Consider the following 7,125-nt stretch of genomic DNA (forward strand, 5'->3'; position numbering starts at 1 on the left):
CCAGGGGAGGGGGGGGCTGCTAGTTTTTCATCACCTTAAATTAGCCAAACTAAGCCACCTTGTTGACAAACTCAGCATGTGGCTGGGCTTCAAAGACCTATACAGACAAACCGTCTCCAGGCATCACCCCCCCTCGTCTCCCAAGTCTCAAACAAAGAGCCATTAAAACTCTCAAATCACCGGGTTGAATAGAGACAGTTATGAAGTTATGGTCCGTCTCACCAGAACACCAAATACATTTTTGGATTGGTTAATCTCAGGAATTCATAACAATTCATGGTTCGTAGCGCTAGGATACTCAGTTCCAGAGATATCAATACCTCTGGATAGGACCAGAGCAACTGGGTCAGGTTTGGTATCAATGCGATCCTGGGATCCACCCGGATCCAATGATACCAGAACCATGACCCCAGGACTTCCCATGGGGTAGCTGTGGCTTCTCCAGGGCTCTGGATGTAATACCAGGTAGGAGTGACCAGTGACCCCTCCTTAGGGTGGACAGAGGTGTGTCCACACCTGATATAATCAGGCACCACTAAAGGGGTCTTTGTCTTTCACCTGGGGGAAACTTAACATCAACAAAGCGCAGGGAGGATCTAAAAGTGTGGACTATCCATCCCCATTAGGCCACACACACAAAGGTAACTAACTAACCGAACTGCTTAGACTTGTGGTGCTACCTATTCTGACTCAATGACCTGGCTGTAAGCAGGTGTTTATAGATAGTCTTATATCTTTGCTTTAACCAGTACTCACACCAAAATCACTTATTGTCAGACAGTGTCAACTCCATCGAAGAAGCATGTGGGAAGATTCCAGCTTTATTTGGTGCAGAAATCTTGATGAAATGCTAGGTACAACGGTGTGAAAAGGATATAATTTGCCAGGGTAGCAGGAACACAGAGGCATGTGCTAATTCTGACAGAAAGATGTCTGACAACATGAGGGAGAGGGGAGGAGTTACAATACTGCAGCTAGGGGACAGGAAGACAGGAGGGTCAAAAGGCAACACAGTATAACACATATACATGTCAATGAATAGAAACAAGTCCTGGGACATGACACTCCCCGTCTGAAATCTAAAGATTTCATAATATACCAAAATTGAAAGAATGTCGTATGAGTCCAAAGGTTGTTCTTAAAACCTGTAAACAGGAGAAAAAACAACATGCAAACAATAGCAATAAGTCCAAATCTTGAGGTTGAAGATTTGTAATCCTGATGCGAAACTGTGAAGAAGTTCAAGTAAACCCATCTTCGGATTGGGGAAGACGCAATCAGCAAAACTTCCACCAACCCACACTGTAATCCACAGGTGATATCATAGTCTATGGCGGTATGCTCCCCGCCATAAGCTGAGTGGGTATCCAAGTCACTCATGTAGCTTCTTCTTTTGGTAGCAGAAGCACTAGCTCATGGATAGGATGGAAGAAAACCTTTGCGGAACCTCCCTTTGTTACCTTGACTTCCACTTTGCAAATCTTTCCATCGTCGCTAGGCATGATTATAGTGATGAGACCCATGGGCCACTCATTACGATGGGCTTCTTTATCCTTTAATAGAACAAGATCACCTTCCTGGAGGTTAAGGTTTTGAAGTTTGCCACTTTTGATGGCTTTGAAGCATCTGTAGATACTCTCTCTTCCACCTATGCCAAAACACATTAGACAGATGTTGCACCTGTTTCCACTGGCTTCTGTAGATGTCACTGTGGTCAAAGGTGCCTGGAGGAATATCAGCAGTTCCGATCTTCTGAGTAAGAAGTGTTGCAGGAGTAAGAATGATTGGAGAATCAGGGTCTGAGGAAACTGGAACTAAAGGCCTTGCATTGATTATGGCAGATACTTCAACAAGGAAGGTGACCAATGTCTCATGAGTAAGCAAGGAAGACTTGTTGTCCATTAGCATTGATTCAAGTATCCTGCGTGCAATTCCAATCATGCGTTCCCAGGATCCTCCCATATGGGATGAATCTGGAGGGTTAAACACCCAAGTACATCTATTGTTGGTCAAGAAGTTTTCCAATTGTAGTTCCTTGCAAGCTCCCACAAAGTTGGAACCGCAGTCGGACCTCAACTGTTTCACAGGTCCACGAATGGAGAAGAATCTTCTAAGGGCATTGATGAAGCAAGAGGCATCCATGCATTCAATTACTTCAATGTGTACTGCTCGAATGCTGAGACAAGTAAACAGTACTGCCCATCGCTTGCTATTTGCAGCTCCACCACGGGTTCTACGAGTAACTACTGGCCATGGACCAAAGACATCGACCCCAACATAAGTAAATGGTGGATCAGTACTTAGTCTGCTGGTAGGTTTGCCATTTGCTGCTGTTGCTGTCTTCCTCTTAACTTATGACACTTAACACATTTGTGGAGTACAGAGGAATTACATCTTTTCATGCTCGCAATCCAGAAACCAGCTGACCTGATGACACCTTCAGTAAACTGTCTGCCTTGGTGCTGTACTAGCTCATGATGGTGTCAGCAATGTAGCAATGTGATGTCCACCTGGTATTATGATAGGATTTTGTTCCTTGTTACACAGGTCAGATCTCTCTAACCGGCCACCCACTCTCAGTAACTGGTGGTGATCGAGCACTGGATTGAGTTTGTAGAGTGCACTACTCTTGGACAAACTGATGTTTTTTGAGATAAAATTTATCTCCTGATGATACACTTCTTGTTGAACACAACAGATGATGACTTGTTCAGCATGTTCAAGGTCTGAAGCAGTAGGGTGTTCCTTACACGTATGCCACCCAGGACATTGTGATGGTGTGTCCTTAGCAAAGCAGCGAGAGATGTGAACCAATCTGGCAATAGCTCGCACAATGAATGACCAAGTTGAGAAACACTCGAAGCGATGTGACTTCAGCTTGACCTTTGAAGTTACAGAAGTGTACAACGTGGAGGCTGTGGGCCTGATTTCCTTATCAGACTCAGGATCAATTAGCTCAAAGACATCATTGGATGGAGTCAGACAAGTTTCCTCACACAGAAACTTTGGAGGAGATAACCACATGTGATCTAAAAGACGTGCAATCGGTGCAGGTCTTGTTCCTCGATCAGCAGGGTTAAGTTCCGTGGAGATATACTGCCACTGTTCAGGCATAGAAAAACTCCTGATGCATTCTACTCGGTTGCTGACGTACATGTAAAACTGTTTAGTCTGGTTATGTATATAACCAAGCACGACTTGCTATCAGTGTAAAATGTAAACGAATCAATTGAAATGTCTATTTCGTCTTGTATTACTTTAGCAATTTCAACTGCTAGCACGGCTGCGCAAAGCTCAAGTCTCGGTATAGAGCGTGCGGGTTTTGGAGTAAGTTTTGCCTTACCTAAGACAAATCCGCAATTTGTCTCATTGCTGGCTCCTGTGGTCTTCAGATAGGCTACTGCAGCTATGGCTTCCACTAATGCATCAAAGAAGATGTGGACTTCCCTTCTGATGGCTGTTGAAAGGGAGCTGGTTGAATAACAGCGTGGAACTTGGAGTTGCTCTAACACTTCCAGAGACCTTTTCCATTTTTCCCACCTTAGTTGTTTCTCAATAGGTAGCGGAGAGTCCCAGTCCGTATTTTCAGTGGTAAGTTGTCTTAGCAGTATCTTGCCTTGGATGGTGATGGGCGCAATGAACCCAAGAGGATCATAAATACTGTTCACAACAGATAAAACTCCTTGGTGAAAGGTTTATCACAAGCAGACACTTGGAAAGTAAAAGTATCTTGTTCAATGTTCCAGAGCAACCCTAGGCTGCGCACAGGAGGAGCGTCTGAACCGAGATCAAGACTCTTCAAGTTGATGGCATGATCTTCTGAGGGAAAGGCTTTCATTACCTCATGGTTAGTGGAGATGATCTTGTGATGTCTGAGATTTGCTGCAGACAACATCTCTTGTGTTCTGGTAATAAGATCAACTGCCTCTTCACTTGTGGGTAAAGACTTAAGTCCATCATCAACATAGAAATTCCTCTCAACAAACTGACGAGCATCAGAACCATACTCCTTATCACCTTGTTGGGCTGTCCTTGGGAGTCCATAGATTACTACAGTAGGAGATGGGCTGTTGCCGAAGACATGCACCTTCATTCGATAATCTATGGCTTCCTTGTTGACGTTGTTGTCCTTGTGCCAAAGAAACAGAAGATAGTTTCTGTTGTCTTCTTTAACAATGAAGCAATGGAACATCTGTTGAATGTCGGCCATTATTGCAACAGGTTCTTGTCTGAAGCGCATTAGGACCTCTAGAAGACTGTTGTTGAGGTTAGGACCAGTGAGGAGCATGTTGTTGAGAGAAACTCCCTCAAACTGTGCACTAGAATCAAACACCACTCTGATTTGGTCCGGTTTCCGAGGGTGATACACACCAAATGATGGCAGGTACCAGCATTCTTCTCCTTCCTTTAGTGGCGGTGCAGGCTCTGCATGGTCTCTGTCAAACACCTTCTGCATAAGGTCTACAAAGTGTTTTTCCATCTCTGGCTTTCTCTTTAAGGTACGCTTTAAAGATGAAAATCTTGAGGCTGCTTGCTGCAGATTGTTTGGTAGTTTTGTTCTTGGAGTACGGAAAGGTAAAGGTGCTACGCAGCTGTTGGAATCATTTTGAGTGAATTCCTTATCCATTACTTTGAGAAATTCTTTATCTTCTCTAGCAGGTGCCAACTTGTTGTCATCACTTGTGGTGTTGCACACTGTAGATCCAAGGCTATCATCCCATGGAAGGCAAATGTTCATGTCATCTTGCTGGTCATGCTGTCCCTTACAGTTGCTCATCTTTTCTTTCACCTGGTAATGACATGGGCATGGCTGAAAATAAGTGCTGCGACCATTTGGCAATATATGAGTCTTAAATGAGGATATCTTGGTAGGCCTTTTCATTCGGTCAATGCAGATGTTGCCTATAATAACCCAGCCTAAGTCAAGGCGCTGGGAAAATGGTGCATCATGTGGACCATTGATTTGCTAACGTATTTTGTGCACTCTGAGAATGTCCCTTCCCAGTAAAAGCAGGATCTCTGCATTTTTGTCCAGAACTGGTATTTCACTGGCTATGGTCCTTAGATGAGGATGTTGAAGAGCAGCTTTTGGTGTAGTCCACTAGTCCACTACAAGTCCACTGGCTCTTCTCCCTGAACCCTCTGAAATGCCACTACAAGTGCCCAAGGTATATGGGTAAGCATTCCCCTTTAGGTTAAACAGATCAAAAAGTTCTGACCTTGCAAGTGATCGGTTGCTCTGGTCGTCCAGGATGGCATACACCTTTAAAGTTTTTTCTGGCTGACCATTAGGGTACACCTTGACTAGGCATATCCTTGCGCAGGACTTGTCACAAAGATCTTCTCCGCAGACTTCTGTACATGAAGAGGATACTGTGATTGGCCTTGCTGCTTGATCTGTGTTCTCCCCGCCGTGCTTTGCTGGAGGAGGGAGATCTGTAGATGGTGTAGGGCTGGACTGAGAGGGGTGAAGAGCTTGTACGTGGTTCTCACTGTCACATTCTATGAAGTTTATAGTGGATTTACAGTCCTTAGCAACATGTTCAGTGGAAGCACAACATCGGAAACATATTCCAAACTTCTTTAGCAGCTCCTTGCACTCTTGAAGTGGCTTCTTTCTGAAGCCAATACACTTCTTGAGAGGATGCGGCTTCTTATGAATAGGGCATAGGCGATTGGGGTTCTCAATCTTTTCACCTTGGTTGATCTTACAGCTGAGCTCCTCAGAAGCTGATGAGGTAGTGGGAAGAACATCAGTCTTTTTTACTGATACTGGACCTCTGTGTTTTCTGTACTCGGAGCGTGGGCTGTCATAATTAGAAGGTGGTGAACTGAGGCCGCTGAACTCACCGTAGGAAAAGCTCGGGTCATTCTTGGACTCGAAATGTTGCTGACAAACTCACAGAAGTAGTCAAATGGAGGAAAACAGACGTGATTCTCTCTTTTGTATCTTGACCCAACTGTAGCCCATTTTTCTTGAATGTTAAGTGGCAGTTTGGCAACTATTTGGTTTACCCCACGAGAAGTATGCAGGTAGCTGAGACCAGGTAGGTGAGGGTCTGTCTTGGCTAGTTGGAGCTCTGAAAGTAGGTCACTAAGCTCTTGAAATTTTTGGTTGTCCTTGCCAGATAGCCTTGGGAAACTTTGCAACCGTTTGAAGAGAGGACTCTTAATTGCTTCAGGACTGCCATAGGTTCGCTGTAATCTCTCCCAGGCAGCTGTAAGACCTGCTGCAGGATTACCAATGTGAACAGACCTGAGTCTCTTAATCTGTTCTGTGGACTGTGGGCCCAGCCATCGGATCAACAGATCTAGCTCTTCAGCAGCAGTGATGCCGAGGTCACTAATTGCAGATTTGAAGGCACATTTCCAGCCTCTGTAGTTCTCAGGCTGGTCATCAAACCTTGTGAGTCCGGTCTTAGTAAGTTCACGGCGTAACATGTATCTTGCAAACTCTGACATGTCTGTTCGCTCCGAGCTTGGACAAGTAAATGCTGGCTGTGTAACGTTGGTCACATTGTTCTCGGCGTACTGGCTAAGAAACACAGGTGTAAATGAGGCGGCATAGGCGTTTAGGCCAGGAGGTGGCTTACTGTCCATAGGCTTAGCTGTGGATTGGTATGATGCTAGGCCATTGTTAGGGTTTGGCGTTTTAGCTTGTTGAGCATGCTGAGGTGTAGGGCCGTGGTGATTTATGTAGAGTGAAGAATCAGGATGATGAACAGGCAGAGTGTTGTACTGACCTTGACTTTGGGATATTGCAGGAGGAATTATGTGTTGTAGCTGTGAAGACATATCTGCTCTGTCAGGAACAGTAGTAGCAATCTGGGGTTCACTGCTTTGGCTTAACACATAGGGGCAGATTTACTTACCCGGCCCATTCGTGATCCAGCGGCGCGTTCTCTGCACAGGATTCGGGTCCGGATGGGATTTATGAAGGTAGTTCCACTGCCGTCCACCAGGTGGCGCTGCTGCACTGAAAAGCATCTGAACGCGCCGGAATACACCAGCTCGGACCAAGTGAAGGTAAGCGCTTCCCAAGCGACACTTTTTTGGTCTTTAAATGCAGCGGTTTTTCCGAATACGTCGGGTTTTCGTTCGGCCACGCCCACCCCATTCCGATCG

General features: G+C 45.2%; 1 protein-coding gene across 3 annotated transcripts in view; it reads right to left on the minus strand.

The window, feature by feature from the left end:
- The window catches only part of LOC140084609 (vomeronasal type-2 receptor 26-like), a 72,516-nt gene extending 67,550 nt beyond the window's left edge, over window positions 1-4,966 (minus strand). For all 3 annotated transcript variants that reach the window (XR_011849954.1, XR_011849955.1, XM_072126466.1), the window contains exon 1: window positions 757-4,966. The gene's annotated coding sequence lies outside the window, so the exon portion shown is untranslated. The remainder of the gene's footprint in view (window positions 1-756) is intronic.
- Window positions 4,967-7,125: the final 2,159 nt, after the last annotated feature.

The sequence above is a fragment of the Engystomops pustulosus genome, chromosome 1 (genome assembly GCF_040894005.1).
Source record: "Engystomops pustulosus chromosome 1, aEngPut4.maternal, whole genome shotgun sequence".
Classification (NCBI taxonomy): domain Eukaryota; kingdom Metazoa; phylum Chordata; class Amphibia; order Anura; family Leptodactylidae; genus Engystomops; species Engystomops pustulosus.